This window comes from Mesoplodon bidens (assembly GCF_964165515.1).
Source record: "Mesoplodon bidens genome assembly, chromosome: 5".
Lineage (NCBI taxonomy): Eukaryota > Metazoa > Chordata > Mammalia > Artiodactyla > Ziphiidae > Mesoplodon > Mesoplodon bidens.
In genome coordinates this window covers 54,407,734-54,432,640 of record NC_138161.1, presented here as the reverse complement: position 1 = coordinate 54,432,640, position 24,907 = coordinate 54,407,734, and the positions used below count along the sequence as shown (strand labels likewise).

At 39.3% G+C, this 24,907-nt stretch overlaps 1 long non-coding RNA gene across 1 annotated transcript in view; it reads left to right on the top strand.

Annotated features, from left to right (window-relative positions):
* The window catches only part of LOC308618019, a 317,501-nt gene extending 299,201 nt beyond the window's left edge, over window positions 1-18,300 (top strand). Inside the window, exon 3 of the long non-coding RNA XR_014015951.1 lies at window positions 18,120-18,300. This is a non-coding gene — a long non-coding RNA (uncharacterized lncRNA). The remainder of the gene's footprint in view (window positions 1-18,119) is intronic.
* The last annotated feature ends 6,607 nt before the right edge of the window (window positions 18,301-24,907 follow it).

Genomic DNA, 24,907 nt, shown 5'->3' with positions numbered 1-24,907 from the left:
ATGCAATCCCTATCAAATTACCAATGGCATTTCAATTAGAACAAAAATTTTTACAATTTGTATGGAAACACAAAAGACCCCAAATAACTAAAGCAATCTTGAGAAAGAAAAACGGAGCTGGAGGAATCAGGCTCCCTGACTTCAGACTATACTGCAAAGCTACAGTGATCAGACAGTATGGTACTGGCACAAAAACAGAAATATAGATCAATGGAACAGGATAGAAAGCCCAGAGATAAACCCGCACACGTCTGGCCACCTAATCTAAGACAAAATAGACAAGAATATACAATGGAGAAAAGACAGTCTTTTCAATAAGTGGTGCTGGGAAAACTGGACAGCTATATGTAAAAGAATGAAATTAGGACACTCCCTAACACCATACACAAAAATAAACTCAAAATGGATTAGAGACCTAAATGGAAGACTGGACACTATAAAACTCTTAGAGGAAAACATAGGAAGAGCACTCTTTGACATAAATCACAGCAAGATCTTTTTGGACCCACCTCCTAGAGTAATGGAAATAAAAAGAAAAATAAACAAATGGGACATAATGAAACTTAAAAGCTTTTGCATAGCAAAGAAAACCATAAATGAGACAAAAAGACAACCCTCAGAATGGGAGAAAATATTTGCAAATGAAAAAACCGACAAGGGATTAATCTCCAAAATATACAAACAGCTCATGAAACTCAATATCAAAAAAACAAACAACCCAGTCAGAAATGGGTGGAATACCTAAATAGACATTTCTCCATAGAAGACATACAGATGGCCAAGAAGCACATGAAAAGATGCTCAACATCACTAATTATTAGAGAAGTGCAAATCAAAACTACAATGAGGTATCACCTCACACCGGGCCATCATAAAAAAATCTAGAAACAATAAATGCTGGAGAGGGTGTGGAGAAAAGAGAACTTTCCTACACTGTGGGAATGTAAATTAATACAGCCACTATGGAGAACAGTATGGAGGTTCCTTAAAAAACTAAAAATAGGACTACCATATGACCCAGCATTCCCACTCCTGGGCGAAAACCATAATTCAGAAAGACACATGCACCTCAGTGTTCATTTCAGCACTATTTACCATAGCCAGGACATGGAAGCAACCTAAATGTCCATCGACAGATGAATGGATAAAGAAGATGTGGTACGTACATATAATGGAATATTCCTCAGCCATAAAAAGGAATGAAATTAGGTCACTTGTAGAGACATGGATGGACCTCGAGGCTGTCAAACAGAAGGAAGTAAGTGAGAAAGAGAAAAACAAATATCGTATATTAATGCACATATGTGGAATCTAGAAAAATGATACAGATGAAACTGTTTGCAGAGCAGGAATAGAGATGCAGATATAGGGAATGGACATGTAGGCACAGGGCAGGGAGGGGGGAGTGGGGTGAATTGGGAGATTGGGATTGACATATGTTCACTGCCGTGCATAAAACAGCTAGTGGGAACCTGCTGCATAGGTCAGGGAGCTCAGCTCCATGCTCTGTGGTGACCTAGATGGATGGAATGGGGGGAGGGGTGGGAGGGAGGTCCAAGAGGGAGGGGATATATGTATATATCTAGCTGATTCACTTCGTTGTTCAACAGAAACTAACACAACATTGTAAGGCAACTATACCCCAATTAAAAAATAAAGTCTAGGGCTTCCCTGGTGGCACAGTGGTTGAGAGTCTGCCTGCCGATGCACGGGACATGGGTTCGTGCCCCGGTCTGGGAAGATCCCACATGCTGCAGAGTGGCTAGGCCTGTGAGCCATGGCCGCTGAGCCTGCACGTCCGGAGCCTGTGCTCCGCAATGGGAGAAGCCACAACAGTGAGAGACCCGCGTACCGCAAAAAATTAAAAAATTTTAAAAAAAGTAAAGTCTATTTTGCCTGATACGAGTACAGTATGTCCCCTACATGTACCTTCAAAGATGCAAACGTGTGTTTACATGTCCAGTCATGTAAATTAGTTCATGTGTCTGGTGTACATTGTCACGTGTGTGCGTCCTCTACAAGCGGTTGTGCTTTTGTGTACTTTACTGTACAGTACTGTATAGAGTACAGTAGTATAATATCTTTATTTCAAGCTCAGGATGTCCAGAAGCAAGCGTAAAAGCAGCAGTATATATTGATTATGTTAGTTGGGTACCTAGGCTACCTATGTTGGACTTATGAGCAAATTGGGCTTCTGAACACGCTCTCAGAACTGAAATCGTTCGTATGTAGGGGACTTACTGTATTGCTACTCCACTTTCCTGTTGTTTCCATTTGCATGAAGTATTTTTTCATCTTCGAACACTTTCATTTTGTGTGTGTCTTTAGCTCTGAAGTGAGTGTCTTGTAAGCAGCATATAGATAGGTCTTGATTATTTTATCCAATCAGCCAACTGATGTCTTTGGATTGGAGCATTTAGTCCATTGACATTTAATGTAATTATTGATTGGTATGTGCTTATTGCCATTTTATACTTGTTTTCTGTTCTTTCCTTCTTTCTGTTTCTTTCTTTGTGATTTGATGGTTTTCTTTAGTAGTATGCTTGTGATTCTTTCTAGTTTTTGTGTATCTATTGTAGGTTTTTGATTTGTGTTTACTGTGGGGTTCGTGTATGCAGATCTATAACTATATCTACTTGTTTTAAACTGGCAGTCATTTACATTCAAGCAGATTCTAAAAGAGCTACATTTTCTACTCCCCTTGAGGTAAAATTTTGATGTCATATTTTACATCTTCATGTTTATACCTTTACTGATTATTGTAGTTATACTTGATCTTACAGTTTTTTCTCTTTTAATATTTACACTAGCTTATTTAAGTGGTTGATCCTCAGCCTTACTATATATTTGCCTTTAATAGTGGGAATTTTCCTTTACTACAGATACTTACTGTTATATCCCCTTCCTTTCCAGTTAGAAAAGACCATTGAGGGTTGGTTTAGTATTGATGAACTAATTTAGTGTTTGCTTGTCTAAGAAGTTCTTTATCTCTCCTTCAATTCTAAAAGATAATGTTTCAGGGTAGAGTATCCTAGGTTGCAGGTTTTTCCCTTTCAGGACTTTGAATATATCTTGCCACTCTCTCCTGGCCTGCAAAGTTTTTGCAGAAAAATCAGTGTATAGCCTTATGGGGGTTCCTGGGTATATGACTCTTTGTTTTTCCCTCGCTGTCCTTAGAATACTCTCTTTATCTTTAACTTTTGCCATTTTAATTATGATATGTCCTGGTTTGGGTCTGTTTGGGTTCATCTTGTTAGGGACCTTCTGTGCTTCCTGGACCTGGTTATTAGTTTCCATCTTCAGATTCAGGATGTTTTCAGCCATAATTTTATCAAATACATTTTCTACTCTTTTCTTCCTCTCTTCTTCTGAGACCCCTATAATGTGAATGTTGGTATGATTGATGTTGCCTCTTCGGTCCCTTAAACTGTTATCTTTTTAAAATTTGTTTTTCCTTTTGCTGTTCTGGTTTGGTGATTTCCAGTATTCTGTCTTCCAGATCACTTATTCATTCTTCTGAATTACCTAGCCTGCTATTATTTCCTTCTAGTGTGTTTTTCATTTCAGTTATTTTATTCTTCAGTTCTGACTGGCTCTTTTTTAAAAAATATTTTTAGTTCTTTGTTAAAATTATCACTGTGTTCATCTATTCTTGTCCCAATTCAGTTAGCATTCTCATTACTAATGCTTTGAACCCTTTATCTGGAAAAGTGTTTATTTCTGTTCATTAGTTGTTTTTTCAGGGCCTTTGTTTTGTTCTTTCAATTGAAACAAATTCCTCTGTCTTCTCATTTTGCTTAACTTTCTCTGTCTCTATGAAATTAGGTGAAACAGTTTCCTATTCCGGTCTTGAAGGGGTGTCCTCGTATGGGAGCATCCATATAGTCTGTGTGTACCCAGTGGCTTTGGTGCGAGAGCTGGATCTGATGCGAGCACACATCATATCTTTCTCCAGGGTTTGGTGGCAGGTATCACCTTGGTAGGAGGTGGGGCTGAGGATGGAGGGGATAGGACCAGAGTCAAGTGTAAGCCAGGGCTTCTCCTCTGCTTACTGTGCCCAGTGACCAGCACCACCCTATTGGGGGTGGGCTCTAAGTGCTGGAGCAGAAGCCATGAGGGTCAGCCCTGAGGTGGCTATGTTCCCTTTAAATTTGTGTTCTTCCCACTCCCAGCACTGGCTACCTTGTCCCAGAGGGGAGCAGTGCTGGATCAATAAGGGCTGTTTCAGGTGCTTTGGGTGGGTCTGGGTATGAGCTTTGGTGGCCCCAGCTACAGTCAGAGCCCAGAACTGCTTTTGATGGCTGCCTCCTTAGGCACTGTAATGGCTGCCCTTACACTGTTCAGAAACTGATCCATGTCTGTCCTGGTTCCGCCCCTCACAACGGAGCTCTCTCCTTGGCTGTGGCAGTGCCTACTCCAGTGTGGAGCTGTGTCATGAAACAGGGCCAGAGTAGGCACTTGGCTGAGGCCAGGGCGCCCACTGGGCGGTCATGAGAAACTGGCCAGCATCCCATGCAGTCTCAATCTACCTCTGCTCTATTTTAGGAGTAAGCAAGCATGTGTGTGTTCCTCCTGAGTGGAGTCCAGGCTTCCCCCAGCCCTTCTGTTAGTCCTACCAGTTCTCTAACCAGCCAAGGGGACTTGTCTTCATGTTGTTGGACCCCAGGGCAATGTGCGCAATCTGTTGCTCAAACTGTTCGCTCTGTAGGGAGGTTCTCTGCCCATTTAATCCCCCTCCTCTTTTGAGTACCATCCCTGTGGTGCAGGTCCCAACCTGATCACTTCTCTTCCCTTACCCCATTCTTTGTGGTCCTTTCTTATAGCCTTGATTGTGTAAGAGTCTTTCTGCCAGTCTCCAGTTAGTTCTTACTGAAAATTGCTCCACATACAGTTGCTTTGTTGTTGTTGTTGTTGTTGTTGTTGTTGTTGTTGTACGCGGGCCTGTCACTGTTGTGGCCTCTCCTGTTGCAGAGCACAGGCTCCAGATGCGCAGGCTCAGCGGCCATGGCTCACGGGCCCAGCCACTCCGCGGCACGTGGGATCTTCCTGGACCGGGGCACGAACCCGTGTCCCCTGCATCGGCAGGCGGACTCTCAACCACTGCGCCACCAGGGAAGCCCTACACATGCATTTTTGATGTGTTCCTGGGGAGAGGTGAATTCCATGTCCTCCTACTCCACCATCTTGATCTGTTTCCTTTGGGTTTGACAGTTTTGGTTTTAAAACAGCTATATGCATGTACCTTGTCTTATCTGTGTGATTTTTGTTTAAACTTCCTAAACATCTTATATACATCCTATATTTCTGGTATATCAATCAGATAAATAACATCATTCCCACAAAATGTTTAAGAATTTTAGGGGACAGAGATCAAGATGGCAAAATAGGAGGACGTGGACTCACCTCTTCCCACAAATGCATAAAAAATATATATATCTACATGTGGAACAGTTCTCACAGAATACCTGCTGAAAGATGGCAAAAAAACTCATATAACCAAAATTGCAACAAAGATCATCACATAACTGAGTAGAACAAAAGAAAAAAAAAAAAAAGGAATCAGTACATGGCCTGCACCTCTGTGAGGGAGCTGTGAAAGAGGAAATGTTCCCTCACCCTGGGAACTCCCTGCATTGGCTGGAGGATTGGCCAAGACGGAAAGGGAGCTTCAGAGGCTCAGAGGAGAGTGCAGCACCTGGATTGTGGCAGGCAGAACAGAGAGAGACCAGTGCAGAGGGTCTTGGCCACTTGCCTGCAGTCCCCAGCCCGAGATGTGTGTCTCCTGGTGTGTGCGGGGGCTGGGAGCTGAAACTCGGGCTTCAGAGCACAGACCCAGGGAGGGGACTGGGGTTGGCTGCATGGAGACAACCTGAAGGGGCTGGAGTGTGGTCTGAGCTGCAATGGGGGCGTCCGCAGGACTGAGCCTAGGTCCGCTATAGGAGCCCGATTTTTTTTTTTTTTTTTTTTTTTTTTTTGCGGTACGCGGGCCTCTCACTGTTGTGGCCTCTCCCGTTGCGGAGCACAGGCTCCGGACGTGCAGGCTCAGAGGCCATGGCTCACGGGCCCAGCCGCTCAGCGGCATGTGGCATCTTCCCAGGCCGGGGCACGAACCCCTGTCCCGTGCATCGGCAGGCAGACTCTCAACCACTGCGCCACCAGGGAAGCCCAGGAGCCCGATTTTTAACACAAGTGCTGAAGGGAGGCGTGGGCCCCAGACATAGCGGCCTCATTCTTGGTGTGCTCACAGGAGGCATGGCTCCACCTCTACGAGACCTGGGAGCACACAGGCACTGGCGGGTTGCCCACACATGGAGAGACTGAAATCTGAGCCATCTCCTGGTGGCTGTGCTGCCCCCGGATTTATGTGCTGCCAGCAGCTTTGTAAGCTCAGTGCCTGTGGGACATCTGAGCAGATTACTGGTGCTCCCGTGGCAGGGGCAGATCTGGCGTTAGCAGCTGTGGGCTTTGCGGGAGTGCGCATGTGGAGGAAGGGCTGGGGTCTGGTCTGATTCTGTAGCTCCTGGCAGGGGGTCCAGGTGCATGACTACGGCGGTCCCGGTACCTGACTTCAGCAGATCTGTGCCAACAAATCTTCACTGGTGGCTGTGTGAGCACAGTACCTGAGGGACACCTGGGCTGATTGCCTGCATTCCCATGGTTGAAGTGGGGCCAGGGGCAGTGCCAACAACAGTGTACTTTGTGAGCCCACACAACTGGGGGTAGGCGACACCATAGAGTGCACTTCCTGGTAGACACCTCCTGTGGAGGAATACCCAATGGTTCCTCTCCCAGCAGAAGTGCTCCAGTCCTGCCTGCCTCACACCACAGCTCAGAAATGGATCTGCGGGCTTCTGCTCCAACAATTAGGGAGCAGACCCTGCACTCAACAGGGCTGTGACAGCCACAGAGCAAAGAGGAGGCCCCACTCAACATCCAGTGCAAGCACTGATCACTCCTCTTATCAAAGGGATTATGGCCAGCACACACTGAGGAAAGACATGACAGGCATCCATAATGAAAACAACCCTTATACCAACAATATTAATTTGAACAGACTGATCACTAGAAGTGAAATAGAATCTGTAATTTAAAAAACTCCCTGCAAAGAAAAGTCCAAGATCAGATGTCTTCACTGGGGAATTCTATCAAACATACAAAGAAGAACTTATACCAATTCTTCTCAAACTCTTCCAAAAGATTGAAAAGGGAGGAACACTTCCAAAGTCATTCTATGAAGCTGCCATCACCCTGATATCAAAACCAGACAGGCAGTACCAAAAAAGAAAATTTCAGGCCAATATTGATGAATATAGATGCAAAACTTCTCAACAAAATATTAACAAACTGAATCCAGCAACACATAAAAAAGATCATACACCACGACCAAGTTGGATTCATCCCAGGGTCACAAGGATATTTCAACATACGCAAATCAATCAATGTGATATACCACATCGACTAAAGAAAAGACAAAAAACACATGATCATCTCAATAGATGTTGAAAAAACACTTGATAAATTCAACATCCATTCATGATAAAAACTTCAGAGTGGGTATGGAAGGAACTTATCTCATCATAATAAAAGCTATTTATGACAAACCCACAGCCAACATAATACTCAATGGTGAAAAGCTGAAAGCCTTCCCACTAAAATCTGGAACAAGACAAGGATGCCCACTCACACTAGTTCTATTCAACATAGTATTGGAAGTCCTAGCTACAGCAGACAAACAAGGAAAAGAAATAAAATGTATTCAAATTGGAAGGGAAGAGGTAAAATTGTCATTATATACAGGTAACATGATACTATATATAGAAAACCCTAAAGGCGCCACACAAAACTACTAGAACTGATAAATGAATTCAGCAAGGGAGCAGGATACAAGATTAACATACAGAAATCTGTTGCATTCCGTTACACTAGCAATGAGATATCAGAAAAAGAAAGTTAAAAAAATCCAGTTTAAAATTGCATCAAAAAATACTTAGGGGACTTCCCTGGTGGCACAGTGGTTAAGAATCCACCTGCCAATGAAGGCAGCACAGGTTCAATCCCTGCTCCAGGAAGGTCCCACATGCCGTGGAGCAACTAAGCCTGTGCACCACAACTACTGAGCCTGCGTGCTACAGCTACTGAAGCCTGTGCGCCTAGAGCCCAGCAAGAGAAGCCACAGCAATGAGAGGCCTGCACACCACAATGAAGAGTAGCCCCCGCTCACCGCAACTGGAGAAAGCCCGCATGAGGCAACGAAGACCCAATGCAGCCAAAAACAAATAAATAAAGTATATAAATGTATAAAAAAATACTTAGGAATAAACCTGACCAAGGAGGTGAAAGACTATAATGCTGAGAAGTATGAAACATTAATAAAGGAAATTGAAAATGACTCAAAGAAATAGGACGATATCCCATGCTCTTGGATTAGAAGAATTAATATAGTTAAAATGGCCATACTGACCAAAGCAATCTACAGATTTATTGTGATTCCTATCAAAGTAACTGTGACATTTTTCACAGAACTAGAACAAATTATTCTAAAATTTATATGGAGCCACGAAAGACCCAGAATTGCCAAAGCAATCCTGAGTAAAAAGAACAAAGCTGGAAGCATAACCCTCTCAGACTTCAGACAATACTACAAAGCTACAGTAGTCAAAAGAGCATAGTACTGGCACAAAAACAGACACATAGATCAATAGAACATAATAGAGAGCCCAGAAATGAACCCACATACCTAAGGTCAATTAATCTTTGACGAAGGAGGCAAGCATATCCAGTGGAGAAAAGACAGTCTCTTCAGCAAGTGGCATTGGCAAAGCTGGACAGCTGTATGTTAATCAGTGAAGTTAGAACATTCCCTCACATCCTACACAAAAATAAATTCAAAATGGCTTAAAGACATGACATCACAAAACTCCTAGAGAGAACATAGGCAAAACATTCTCTGACATAAATCATAGCAATGTTTTCTTAGGTTAGTCCCCCAAGGCAATAGAAATCAAAAATAAACAAATGGGACCTAATGAAACTTATAAGCTTTTGTACAGCAAAGGAAACCATAAACAAAATGAAAAGACAACCTACAGACTGGGAAGGAATATTTGCAGACGATGCAACCAACAAGGGCTTAATTTCCAGAATATACAAACAGCTCATACAAGTCAACAACAAAAAACAAACAACCCAATCAATAAATAGGCAGAAAACCTAAACAGATATTTCTCCAAAGAAGACATACAGATGGCCAATAGACACAAGAAAAAATGTTCAACATTGCTAATTATTAGAGAAATTCAAATCAAAATCAAAATGAGGTTTAACTTCACACCAGTCAGAATGGCTATCATTAAAAGTCTACAGTTATGCTGGAGAGGGTGTGGAGAAAAAGGAACCCTCCTACACTGTTGGTGGGAATGTAAATTGGTGCAGCCACTATGGAAAACAGTATGGAGGTTCCTTAAAAACTAAAAATAGAGTTGCCATATGATCCTGCAATACCACTCCTGGGTGCATATCCAGAGAAAACTCTAATTCTAAAAGATACATGCACCCCAGTGTTCATAGCAGCATTATTTACAATAGCCAAGACATGGAAGTAACCTAAATGTCCATTGACAGATGAATGGATAAGGAAGATGTGGTATATATACACGATGGAATGCTACTCAGCCATAAAAAAAATGAAATAATGCCATTTGTAGCAACATGGATGGACCTAGAGATTATCATATTAAGTGAAGTAAGTCAGACAGAGAAAGACAAATATCATATGATATCACTTATTTGTAGAATCTAAAATATGATACAAATGAACTTACAAAATGGAAACAGACTCACAGACACAGAAAAATTTATGTTTACCAAAGGGTAACAGGGGAGGAATAGATTAGAAGTTTGAGATTAGCTGATACAAACTACTCTGTATAAAATAAACTGTATAGTACCAGGAACTGTACTTAATATCCTGTAATAAAGCATAATGGAAAAGAATAGGAGAAAGAAATACATATGTATAACTGAATCTCTTTGCTGTGCACCAGAAACTAATACAACATTGTAAGTCAACTATACTTCAATAAAAAAGAATTTTAGAAAAACATATTCTATAAATTAAATACTAATTTTATTGATTTTTATATCAATAGTAATTATCTTCTGGATGCAACAGCTGAAAATATAATTTTTCAGGATTTTAGTTATTTTTAAAATATCAGATTTATATTTTCTTGTCATTAATTGATAGTTCTTTGGACTTGAATAATTTCTAAGCAAGATAAAATACTGAAAAATTGGTCATCATGCATGGTTTTACTATATATATACATTGTTTTAATATACATATAAATATATATAATGCATATTTAATATAATATATCTGCATTTTACATATATAATATATATTCCTGTGTTTTTTAATTTGATATGTTATAGAGTTGCTATACCTTTGTGTGAGAGTACTGTGATATGCCATTCAGATCTTCTTTTAGGAATAAAATGTTTATTCATGTAGGAGCAGAGAGTGCTAATAAAAGAAGACCCTTATCCCATTTGGAGGAGTGCCCCAGTTAAAGAAACCTGACTTGCCCTTGGTCACATCTTCCAGAGGCAGCTTATATTCAATGACAGATCAAACATGGGCATATGAAGGTCCCTTTTATCAATTTGGACATCTCTCAATGGCTATCCCAGTCCTGAGATGTGTGGTCACCTGTGGCCTTCGTAATACTTGCATCCCAGCTCTACTTCTCCCCCTGCTCAGTACTGCTTCCTTCCCCCTACTTCCACAGGTCTTGATCCTAAAAGCACTCCTTGATAATTGTTGTTCATGCTCATCTCCATTTCATATTCTCATATTCTTTTCCTTTATGCATTGTTACAGGATGTTGAATATAGTTCCCTGTACTCTACAGTAAGACCTTGTTGTTTATTTTACATAGAGAGTGGTTTGTATCTGCTAATCTCAAACTTCTAATCTATTCCTCCCCCACCCCCTTTCCCCTTTGGTTACCATAAATTTGTTTTTTATGTCTGCTTCTGAGGAATCCAGACTAGGGCACTTTGGGTCTATCTATATACCTACCTACTTGTTTTCTTTATCTTCATTATCTATCCATCTGTCTATTGATCTATCGATCTAGCTATCCATCCATCCACTCTAAGAAAGTGTAAAAAGGATGTGTGCACTTAAAAAACTTTTGATATACCAAATACTTGTAACAGCTCTCATTACCTATTCTCTAGTTCTCTGAAATAAAAATCAGTTATTTCATTTACAAGTTGTAATGTGCATGAGTGATTACGGGTCTATGAGCAATAGTGCCAAATTTTTTGACTGTATATTTAAGATTATGAGATGTGTTTTTGTTTATCAAGAAAAAATATGAGCTAATTGGTCTTATAGAAACATGAGCTGATGTAGAACAGGCTGTACCTTGGTAAATCTTGAGAATGTAACAGAGAATTTTACCGAGGAAACTGCAGTCAGTGATGTGAGGATGATACTTGGCAGAAACTTCTGAAAACAGAGTGTAGACAGAATTCTTTGGCACCTAAGCAACGATTCAGGAAGGATGACCAATGCCCATTACAACTAAACAAACCTTTCTTATTTACCAGTCTCTGTCAAAGGAGGGCTATTGAGCAGTATTTATTTTTCAAAAGACAGAACATAGATGCAGTTGGCCGAGGCTCCAGCTCTGATTTATTTATTACGCTTTTGCACATAGCATACAAATCCAGAACCTTATGACTCTCACCATTTTTACTGGAATCACTAGCAGTAGCTTTATAATTTCTATTAACCCAAGTTTCTTCATGGCATAATCTCTGTTTATCACTTCTGCTTCATCTCTTGTGCTCTTCTTTCTGTCACACCCTGCCACCAACCCCACAAACCACCAATGTCACTTCTGATGGTAAAATACTCTGTGCTCTTGCTTCAATACAGTCAAGTGGTTAAGAGGGTATACCCTGCATTCGGTCCAGCCCTACATGTATTCTGCCACTTCCAAACTGTGTGTCTACAATAAGTTACTTTCCTACCTTGTGCCTCAGCTTCCTCAACTGAGAACAATGTTAGTACCTCACTTGGATGTGGAAAGATTAAGTGGAGAGTGCTTGGTTCATAGTAGCTTACATACTATTTGGTGCTGTGTTATTTGGTAGAAATTACATATTCCCATTTAGGGTCTGTTCTGTTCCGTTTTGCTCTCCAAACCTATTACTGTGATTAGGAGTATATTAAATGTGTGTGCTTAAACGTTTCAAGTTCTACTTTATGAATATGTATGATAAAAGGAATTCATTTTGATAGAGTACTTGCACATGTAGATTACTGCATAACTGTTGAGAAATTAATGAAAATTTTATTTAACTGTTCCTGTTGCCTGGAGACAACACAGATGCTTGAAAGTATCTCTACAAATTTTGCATTGAACAACTGAGGTTTTTGTGTGGATTTGTTTCTTCCTATAAAAAAAATTAGATGTGTAGAAGGCCCCAAGAAAAGTCTTTTTCCTTTTACCTTGACTGGTTCACTACAGGGAGAACATTCTGGAATTCTCTGGTAATCAGGCTTAGGTGTGATTCAAGAAGAGGGGCTGACCTGTGTGAGGAGACTGAAATGCTAGTTCACATTCAGTTCCTCAGTCTGGCTGTTATTACCACTAACAGAATTGCTGTGTGCCCAGCCCAGCTGCTGTGTCCGTATCTCTCACAAACTGCAGAAAGGCTGCAGGAAGTCTTTAGAAAAGTAGCTATTTGTTTTTCCAGGGGTTAATGGCACCCTTCTTTGTCTAAGTAATGGGTCTTACATTGTACATTTTAAACTTACTGAGCATTACTTAATTCCTATAATGCATGCCAACAATGTGATTAAAGCTGATTTGCACTAGATTATTTGTCAGATTACTTGGTTACCAGTTAGCCTCCCCAGGTACAAATTTCCTCTTCTAAGCACTAAAAATAGCATCTTTACAGAATCCTCAAAAATGCATACTGTAAACCAGTTGCCACATCCAAAAATGAAATTATTTATTCAAGTATTTTATTTGCAGCTGAATGTTTGACAGTTGTGGGAAATAGCAACATAACAAATATGGGGAAATGTTTTGCATGTAATTTTTGCTCTTTTGACACTTAATTTGCTGTTATACATTGACTTCAAAACCCTCAGAATCCCAAAACATTCCCTTCATTTGTTTGTTTTCCTTGATTCCATGTTAGCTTTCCCTGACTTCCCACAGACACTGTATTCTATTCACTTTTCTTCACATCTAAATTTTTATTTTCCTAATTCCTGTGGGAAAAAGTGAGCAAACCAACATAGCATGCATCAGTTAACCAAAAGACCACCCAAATGTGATTATATATACTATAAATATATAAAGTCCAAGACTTTCACTTGTTTTTTTCTGCTCACTCAGCAAATCAGTCAGTATATCCTCATATTGATTATTTTCTTGTCATTCTTTCTCTACTGTCTTGGTCTGGGCCTCATTGTTCCCTGCCCATGTTATTGCAATAGCTTCTTAACAGGTCCCTCTGTCTCTGGTTTATCCCCTCATTAGGTTCTTCTATTCAGCATGGCCAGTTTAATTCTCCACTTTCATCATGTCATTTTTTTGCTTAAAACCTGACAATGCCTATTATTTATTTATCATAATGAAACTTTTCAGCCCTTCTAACTTAAAGTCAAATACTGAGTTCTGGCCAGCAGAGTGTGGGCAGAGGTGATGTGCCCATCTCCATGCCTGGACCACAAGACCTTCCACACTACTGGCCACATGCTTTCTCTCTTCCATCATCTGTTGACTGAATGTAGGAAATCCAGTGGAGAACTTGGAGGTGATAGGGGATGGAAGAACCAATAAAAGAGTGGGGTCTTAGAATAACTTCATGGTGCAGAGCTCCTTGCCCCCAAATCCCACTCTTGACATTGGACTCTTATGTAAGCCAGAAAGAAAATTCCATTGTGTGAAGACAGTGAGGTTGTTTGGGTTATTTGTTGAAGCAGTTAGCCAGTTATCCTAATATGTATCAATTTTGCAATAACAGTGTTATCAGTGCAAATCAAGATTAATGAACTTGCTGGGAGGTTATTATTTGGATTTGGGACTTTTGTGCACAGTTTTTTCATTAGTTCCTTGCATATGGCTTTTGAATATAATTGTCTTTTTACTTTTATAATTCTTTAAGCAAGTAATTTTTAATACCATTTTAGAGCATTCAAAAATGTTTGTTCATTCGTTCATGGATGCAACAAACATTTATTTAGCATCTATTTTGTCCTAGGTACAAAGAAGAAGAGAAAAAAGGTTATATCTCAATATACTTTTAAAAAGTTAATGGTATATTACAGTCTTATCCTGAGCCCATTTACTACTTAATTTTTACACTCAGCGTAAAACCTCAACATTACCACTCTTCTCAGGGTTCCAAGGGATTAGAATCATTTTCAGTTCTTATCTGAGACACCCAGAATTTTTCTGTTGCCTGATTCTTCCTAGGGTTTGATGGTATTGGAAGAGTTTTTGTTTGTTTGTTTTTCATTATTCCTTCTGAAGGAAAAATTCTCTTTTACTGAATTCCCACCCTTGTACAAAATCAATATAGGTTTTCTTTTGCAAGCACCCATTACTTTAGGCATTCCTTTTCATGGCTTGAGAACTTTGATGGCAGTACCTTAGTAAAGAAAGCACCTCCCATCACTCCTAGCAGCTGAGTTTTTGTTGGGTAACTAGGTCTAGGGACAGAAGAAGGAAATCACATCTTCTGACATGGTCCAGGACTGAAAGAGTGTGTCATTCTTGGCCAATTATCTTTCAACCATTCTTCTCTCTGCCATCTGATAAAGTCTATCTTGTATCTGAGGGCTTAAAAATGACATTTAATAGCTCCCCACTATGGAATTCACCTTTTGGACAAGTACAGGGATGTCAAGAGGGTCTTGACACTTTATTTCAAAATCTTGTTTTGCTTTCCAATAGCACCAGTGGCTCATCCTTTGCATTTCCTGCTATAGGAAAATATACATGCCAAGAGCTTTAGATTTGACTCCTGGGTTACTTAAAATGCGGGATTAACAGGTGAGCTTGGTCAATGCCATTCTCAGGTGTGTGTAAGATTGTTAAACAATCCCTGGTAATATCTTTCACAACCTTTCTGAGTGAGAAGGGGTTGAGGCATGTCAAGAAAGGTCAAGAAAGGGGAGAGGGAGGTTAAAAAGAAGCCTGATATTTGGTTTCTGAGCCTGGCTCTGGAACCAGATCTAACATATATACACTACCAAATGTAAAATAGATAGCTAGTGGGAAGCAGCCACATAGCACAGGGAGATCAGCTCGGTGCTTTGTGACCACCTAGAGGGGTGGGATAGGGAGGGAGGGAGGGAGATGCAAGAGGGAAGAGATATGGGAACATATGTATATGTATAACTGATTCACTTTGTTATAAAGCAGAAACTAACACACCATTGTAAAGCAACTATACTCCCATAAAGATGTTAAAAAACAAACAAACAAAAAAAACAAAACAAACAAAAAAAATAAATAAAAGCTCTAGGGGCCAGCGCCAGCAACTGTAGAGACCATGCTGCTAACCTTCTTTGTTTTTCCTATACATTAATGGGCTCAGTAAAATGATGACACTTCACATTGTATTGTCATTGCCTGTTTATGTTTGTCTGCCATGTTTGAAGGAAAGGACCATGTGTTACCTTTGAATCTTGAAACAAATACATTCAATAAAGTTTTGGTGGCTAAGGGAGTGAATAAGTTAAGTGACCTCTACATTTGACCATCCTTGCAGTATAATAGGATGATGTAATTGAACTATAGACTTGATCACGTATGAATCCTGTGCTCCCATTTAGGCTTTTTACAGAATAAGGGTGGTAAAGGAAGAAATTAGTAGCAAGAAAGAGGAATGAAGGGCAGGGTAGTGTAGATGAGGAGGAATGGGTGAAAGTTAATCATTGGAGAACAGAAGAGATTGAAAGGTGAGAGGAGATAAAATTTATAGATGGGGATAGAGAGAGGGCTATGGAAGAGATGAACATGTTGGTGGAATCAGCCAGTAAGCATCCAGGATTATAGTCAAGTAGTTCTCTGACCCACCAAACAGCATGTTGGGAAGATGTAGTACAGTAAACCATGGAGTTTCTCAGAGGGAAGCTGTTGCATAGATAAGAAAGTCCGATTATTCCGTATTATTATTTTCCTTTCACGTTGGGAGGATGTACCAGTAACAGTTGGAGTCTCCTTTCAGCCAAATAGCTCCCATATGCTACATAATTCTGTTTCTGATTAAAATCCTATGGAAGATTCAGGCTGTATCTGGAACAATAGCAGGCTGAATTTGATTTATCAGTCTTCAGGGGAAGAAAAGATAATCAAATTTCCCCCTTCAGCAACTTTGGGACCATGCCATTTGCCGAGATGACAATGGATGTGAGTTGTACACTTTCTGTTTGTACACCTGCTGCCTGTTAATCACAAGTTCCTGGCATTTTGTGAGATATTGTTCCCTATTGATATCTTATGGGTTTTGTCATTTAAAGGCAAGGGCATTTCTGTAAAAACTGTTACTGAAACATGTATGAAAAATTAGGGAGACCAGTAGGGAGACAGAGTTGTGGATGATGTGAGGAAGAACACAGTCTTTAGTCAGAGAAATCTGGGTTTCAGTATGCTTTTTAACGTTTTAGTATGTGACCTGGACAAGTGATTTAAGTCCTCTGAACTTTGATTCCCTTATCTGTAAAATGGGGATAATGATATTTACATCAGATGATTATTTTATGGATTAAATTACATAATTTATGATTGGCTGTGCATTCTGGAAAAATCTAGGGAGTGAGAACTGCAAAGAACTCTCGGCTTGAAAACACCATTCAAACCCTGGCCCTCAGAGACTTGGCTAAACTTTAACATGGCTTCTAGCAGCCTAAGACCTTGTGTCCCTGGGATCACCAGCCCCCTTTGGAGTTCTTGTTTTGAAAAGCTCAGGGATGTCGGAAGAATTTACTGTTTGTTCTAGCCAACACCAGGTCTCTTCTTAGAGCATCTACTAAGAAAGTCTTGCAATTGTGAATCCTTCCTCTGAACCCTTAAGATGTAGATGTATCTCCCATAACTCAGAAGTGTCTTTCTCAAGGACCTGAAAACCATTCCGTTGAAATGTGTAATAATCAGGAAGGCCAGGGGCTCTATCTCCTAGACTCTGGGAAGATAGGATCCTAACTTTAATAATTGCCACATAGCAGAGTCAGCTGGCTGGCCTAATCATGTTTACACTGATCAGCCCTTGGTAATTTTGAGTCCCTGCTCGCTTCCCTTTTCTACACCGTCATTCTGCCTTTAAAATCCCAGTCACCACTGTGCAAATCAGAATGGAGCTCAGCTCTTTCCCTTACTGTCAGTATTTACTGAATAAAATCTGTTATCACCACTCTAACTAATGTCTGGCTTTGTTTCTCTTTGGAAGTAAAGGCTGGCTTTGTGGTAACACCTACCAAACCTCTGCCCGCAGGTCTCTTTTAATGGGATATGTGTGTGTGTGTGCGTGCCTGCGTGTGTGTGTGTGTGTGTGTGTGTGTTTTCCGAAGGAGAGAGTGAGGTTCAGTCTTGTCAGGAAAGGTCATGGGAAGAAATTGGGAAAATGTGAGAAGACTGTTGTATGTTTCCTGACTGTCTCTAGGGAATAGGCTTGAGGGTTAGTTTCTTCTCATACATTTTTCAAAGGTCAGAAATATAACTTAAACAAGCTTTCATTATTTTAGCTTAAACCAAAATGGAATTTAAGGTGGACCCAGCTTAGGGCAAGGTGGGATGCAGATATTTAAAGGATGAAATTAGGACTCTATTTCTTCCTCTAGATTATGCTGTTCAATAAAATGCTCTGTGTTTACAGAAATGTTTTATATCTAAACTGTCCAGTATGATAGCCTTTGTGACTATTAAGCACTTGAAGTGTGGCTAATAGCAACTGAGGAAATGAATGTGTTAACTTAATTTTAATGAATTCAAGTGTAAAGCCACATGTGGCTGGTGGCTGCTCTGAGTTAGGGCACAACTCTAAATCATGCTGTGCTTGCCTCTTCTTGGCTTTATTCTCAGACTGTCTCCATGTGGTGTCGGTGGCTCCTGGAAACTGAAGAATTAGTTGGTCCTCAAATAATATGATCTCACAGAAGGAGAGAAAACCATCTCTTCTTCAGCAGCTGTATCCATCCCTGAGAAGGATTCGAATTGGCCTCGTTGAGGTAAGTCATGATGTGCAAGAGGGTGGACACTCATAGTCCACCCTGAGTCACATCCTGTTGTGGGCCATTCAGTTCACTGTCTTCCAGAATTGCTTTGAGTTTGAGAGAAATAGTTATCAAGTAGTGGTTAAAGCAAAAGTTGACCAACTTTTTTTTTTTTTAAAGGGCTTCAAATGCTTGGCTTTCTATTTATTTATTTATTTATTTTTGGCTGTGTTGGGTCTTCATTTCTGTGCAAGGGCTTTCTCTAGTTGTGGCAAGTGGGGGCCACTCTTCATCGCAGTGTGCAGGCCTCTCACTATCGCGGCCTCTCTTGTTGCAGAGCACAGGCTCCAGATGCGCAGGCTCAGTAGCTGTGGCTCACGGGCAGAGTTGCTCCACGGCATGTGGGATCTTCCCAGACCAGGGCTCGAACCCGTGTCCCCTGCATTAGCAGGCAGATTCTCAACCACTGCGCCACCAGGGAAGCCCTAGACCAACTTTTTGAGACAGGGCAAAAGTAGTGATACCTTGTGGCCTTGGTGACAGAGTGCTGCACATTGTTGAGGAATGGAACATTTCTTCTTCATCACAGAGAGGATTTGGCACCTAAAGTCCTGGTCAGGCAGCAGCAGAAACCATACAGTTTATAAAGCAGTGTCCTCAAAACAACAACAGCAGCATCCAATACACATTCAAGAAATCTTATGTACAGAGAGCAATAAAAAGGTAGAAGAGTAAAAGACAGTAAGAGCATGACAGGTGTTATGTGGCCCCTGTAACGGGCATTCTGCTTCATGAGCACACGACAAAGACTCTTCAAGAACTCTCAGAACACTAGAGAGGATCTGATAGGCATCCGGAATACCTGTGAGTAAAGGTGGGAGTTAAATACAGGAAATAAGCCTTTACTATTAATGTGACAATAGTTGTGTTCAAGGGCTGGTAATGCTGAAGTATTTGAATTACATATTTAAGCACTTGGAACTTTTAGGTGCTCACATTTTACCTGCCAGTACCAGTGTATGCACGTACACAAACACAGCCTACATTCATTCCTCCTTGAACAAGTACACAGTTTTTCTGTGCTTTATCGATGTTGGTGGTATGAAGAGACATGCTAGAGTTAACTTCAGGATTTAGCATATCCTTTAGAACTCTGAGGGTGCATTTTCTGAAACCATAAGAGTTAGAAAAATCCACTCTTGAGAATGTTGGAAGCAAATCTATAGACCAGGACTAACATTTAGCATTGTACGACATATAGCCATATCTTTTATTAAAATATAAAATGATTTTGGATGGACCTGTTATATATAGCAACTTTCCTGAGTCTCTCAAGTTTCCTCCTACCCCTTATTGCTTAAGCCACTTCTGCCTCTTGCCACAATCCAGCAATTGAAGGGTTGATTCTCAACACGGGCAGGGGCCTCCGGGACCAGGGCACTCTAAACCAGCTTATGTTCAGATTGGTTAGTGGTCTTGCCGTTCATTTTCTCTAAAATCCCAATTGCTAAGCACCATCTTTGGCTCCTCAGGAAAACCCACGATGACCATTCATGTTCCACTAGCGTTTTATTCGGCTTGTGTTTATTCATCCACCTAAGTTGTTACTGATTCGCTGATTACATAGCTTTTACATCCTCTTGTGATCAAACAGTAATGGAACTTTTAAGATATGTTGCCTTGTTTTAGGGAAGCTATAAAGTCTTTGCTTTATATCAGATGAATATATTAAGAAAAAGGTGTTAAAATTTGATTTTGTAATGATAGAATGCACAGTCAGAATCTGAAAAGAAATGTTGCAAGTATGCCAGGAGACTAAGTCTTTTCTAAAGAAAACTGCCATTGGTAGCTGCAAGTTAGATAGTCATGATTAAAAATTTATGAATGCATAGGGGGTACAAGCAACTAGGACGAAAACTGTGATCAATAGGCTCCATCATTTTCAATATAATCGCCTCAAGTCCTTGCCTTACAGGTGAACATGTGGATCACTGGTAGAGAAATTTGTGTTGTGACTGGCTGAGGATGCTCATTTTCCGTCAAGAACTTATATGCCAATGGTTTGGGCTTTCCTTCAGGAAATGAATATTCACCTTCTTTACCACAAAACCAATTTCTATCCATGGTTTTATCTTTATGATATATAAATCGGTATCTTGTCAAACACACACACACACTTTGCATTATAGTTATTGGCATACATAGGTTGATTTAGTTAGGTTATGATAAAATTGTTTTTGGAGATTTCTGTGGAGGCTAAGTGATTGAAAAGTTTCGAAAAAGCTGTGGCCTTAATTCAAGGCAGTTTGGATCAATAATTCTGAAGGCAAAACTGTAACTATTAATAAGCCTAAAACCTTGAGAGAAACAGAATTTTTCAGCTTTAGGCCATAGGGAATAAGAACACATTGTTTTGCAGTGTTTTTATGGTTTAATTTTTGAGAGCTTCTGCAGTATAAGTCTCAACTCTTTTGCCGGGTAATAAACTCATCATGCTAGAGATGAAGCAGTGAGTTCAGATAGGTTTTTGACTTCTTTAAACCATCTTCCCTTTTTGCTCAGATATGGATCAAAACCTAGAGAGGTGACTCTTGTTTCCTCTGCCTCATTACCCTAAAACTGTGAAGAAAATTTTAAGTTTGTAAATTCCAAATGTGAATATCTCAGAGGTCGAATTTCTCTAACTCAAAATCATGTCACAGAACAATAATACGTGAGCCAGCAACTGAGATCTATGTTTCTTTACTTAGATTTGTTTACTGAGGAACATTATGGCAACGGCTATGACTTCTGAAAGTCCAACCTCAGCATTTGAGAGCATTTACTATTTAATCAAGTGGCAGAGCAGCAAACTCATTTTGAGTAAGATATTAAAAAGAAGAAAGAAATGTCATATGTCATCAGCTGGAATAATTTCACTTGCAAATCAGTTGTTGGCAAGAGCTAGTTGACAGCAGATGGCTCAACTCTTCTGTGTTTGACTCCAAACCTATCCTTTCCCATTTTGTGTTGGAAATCTAATTAAAAGCCTTTTTTTATCACCATCAGATTAATTATAAACATGCCTTTTTATCTGGTAGGAAATTGGCCTGTGCTTAACAAATTTCCCCCCAAACCCTCTATTTTCCAAGATTTTCAAGAAGAATTTTTTTCCAAGCTTATTTATTCAGACTAAATGCACCTAATCTTTATAGGTTAAATCCCATGAGCTACTACTTAGGCCAAATATGAGTTACTTATTTACTATTTAGGACATAAACTGATATTAACTTAAGAGTACTTGCTAATTTAATTGCTTTACTTCTAGTTAATTTGATGAAATTCATTGAAAGACAATTTTCTTCCAAGTAAATAATTTGCCATGGCAAATAGAATCTTATAAAGCTTAATTTTAAAGTCTTTTATCATATGGTGGTGCAATTAATATCAGAAAAAAGGACGTGTTTCATTAACTTGCCTGTCACTCCATGAGTTTATAATGTGAGAACTGACACTTCTGTGCCATCTGTTTGTATATGACCATAATAGAAGCCGTACATGCCAGTGGACAGAAGTATTTTCATAGAGTAAATCCACAGGTATGGGCTCAACATTTCAATAAGTGCTAGATTTTTCCCCACACATAATTTTGTCATTATTAGACTAATTCTTGTAGTAATGCATAAATTTTGAAAAAGCTATAAAAATGGGCAGGAATGAGTATATTTCCTCAATATACAAAGGAACTGTGTATTTCAGTGGTTAAAATAAAAGAGAGAAAGTGATCATCTGGCTTTTAATTAGGATGCAGAAAGCTGGAAAGAGCATCATTACTACCCTTACAATGAAAAAGAGAGATAATCTGCAAATTAATAGTTGTCCTTCAATTTATCAGAGAGTTGAGGTTGTAGAGCAATCAACTAACTCAAAATCTAAAGAAAAACATTCTTCTGTAAGGAGAAGCAAAATATGAGCAATTTCTTTCCTGGGGTAAATGTTAAACCCCATGCAAGCTGTTCATGAGAATTCAACTAAAATTTCTGACAAATTACTTCAGACTGTGGACCAGCATGAATGTATAGAATCTCTTGGGAGCTGCAGTCACAAGGAGAAATTGCACATATGTACACGATCTTCTCCACAGACCTCACCGTGTATATACTTATAAGAGAGATTAGGGGCTGGGTTGGAGACCTGAGAAAGCCTCTACTTTGGTGAAGGTATGGGAGAGGAGAACAACAGCTCTTGTGGAAAAGGTGTAAAGCCTCACCTAGAACCTTCTCTCTTACCTTCTTTATGGAGTAAAAGCTTAAGCTGATGTGGAAAGGACAGCAAATATTGTCACCCTTAGGCCAGAAGTGAACATGCATTGCAGTTAGGTGAAGGAAAAAACAAAACACCATCTGCCCTTAGGGGAGGGACAGAAAAACACCCTGAGCCTAGACCACTTAGAGCTGTACCTTTGGGGGAGGAGTATGACCACAAAAAAGGCCTCATATCCAAGATCTGGACACACAGTGGCTTCCTCAGATTGAGGTTGAACCAGAACAACAGAAAATAATTCCCTGTTCCCCCTCTTCCATTCTTCTTTATCAGGCTGGCAAGTGACCTATAGCAGTTGTCATATGTATAATGCTGGGAGAAGGGCAAAGTGAAGAGAGAGATCTTTTCTCAGGCACAAAGGAAAAACCTAAAACTGAGAGGTGAGCAGACCTTGAGAAAAAATCTTCTGAAAAAGTATTCCTCACTCTAAGTACAAGTTAAAACCAGAGAATTTGAAGCTTGTGGTGCCCTGAGGGTAACCATAGAAGCCAAAATAACAACAACAACAAAAAAAATAGACTCAGCTCAGTTCCTGACTAGACTGACACAAACTCTTATAATCCAAAGAGAAAAGGCATGCCTATTTCCAGGCATAAATACTATTTACAGTGATCTCTACTCTTCCACACAAGATATTCAGCTTTCAGCTAAAATGCAGGGCATACAAAGAAGCAAGGGGGTAAAAAGCAACAATACACTGTCAAGAGGCAAAACAATCAACAGAACCAGATCAAATATAATTCATATTTTAGATTTAAAATAGCTGAATAATGTGACAAAGATTCTGGAGGAAAAAGTGGACAATATGCATGAATAGATATGGAATCTCAGCTGAGAGATGGAAACTATGATAAAGAACCAAATGGAAATGGAAGAAATTAAAAGCATGGTTATCAACGAGATGAATTCATCAGTACAGTCAATACAGTTAAAAAAAAAAAAAAAAGAAACAGTAAAGTTGGAGATAGGTCAAGGGAAGTTTTCCAAACTGACAAGCATGAAACAAAAATCCATAACAGTTCTTCTAAGAGCTAAGGGACAATAGTAAATGGTATAAAATAAATGGAATTGGAATCATAGAGAAGAGAGACTGAGCAGAAGAAATGTTTGAATAGATAATGACCAAGAATTTTTCAAAAGCAGTAAATTATAAAAACTATAGATCTATGAAGCTCAGAGAACACCACACAATAAATACTTCCAAACACACTTAGAAACATAATTGTTCAAACTGCTGGAACCTGAAGACAAAGAGAAAATCTTGAAGGCTGCCAGATAAAAAGTGCACATTGTATACAAAGAAACAAAAATAAGGATTGGAACAGACTTCTCATCATGAACTATGAAATCTAGAGACAAGGGAGTAACATCTTAAAGTGCTGGAACGACAACAACAAAACCTGTCAGCCAGATTTCATACTCAAAGAAAATATTTTATAGAATTGAAGGAGAAATAAAGACTTGCAGAAAAAAACAAGAACTAAGAGAATTCCTTACAAGCATACCTATTATTTATTCCTTAAAGGAAGTTCTTCAAAAGTAAGGACTAAGATACCAGACAATAACTAGGATCTACACAAAGAAAGAGTGCTGGAAATGGCATTCATGAAGGAAAATTTAAAATTTAGTTTTCTTATTTTGAATTTCTGTAAAGATAGCTATGAAAGGCAAACATTGTATCAAAGTATTACATGTTTATGGTATATATAAAGTAAAATGCATGACAATAATATCACAAAGGATAGGAAAGGAATTTAAATTACAATGTTGTAAGTTCCTTATAGTGCATGATTAATTAAATGTGGATATTGTAAACTCTACCGCAGTCATTAGGACGTGTAAAACTTTTAAATAATAACCCCAAATTGGAGATAAGTTAGTAGATTTAAAACCAATCATTTAAATAATTACATTAAATTTAAACTGTGAAAATATACCAAATAAAAATTAGAGATTTTCAGATTGGATAAAAAAGTAGCACCCAACTATGTCCTGACAACAATATCTACTTTAAATATAATGAAATAGATTAAAGTAAAAATATGAAAATAATATAGTGTGAAACCATTAATCAAAAGAAAACTAAAGTGTCTATATTAATGTCAAAGTGGACTTAAGAATAGGGAATAGTACTGGGACAATATTCATAGTGATAAAAGGGACAATTCAATAAAAGGATAGTAATCTTAAATATGTATGCACCTAACAACAGAGCTTAAAGTATATTAAATAAAACAGACAGAACTGATAAGAGAAATAAGTCTACAAGTAGAGTTAGAGACTTCAACTTTAAGTATTAGATTAAACAAATAGAAAGTTGGTAAGGAAACAGAAAATTTCAACAACACTATTTAC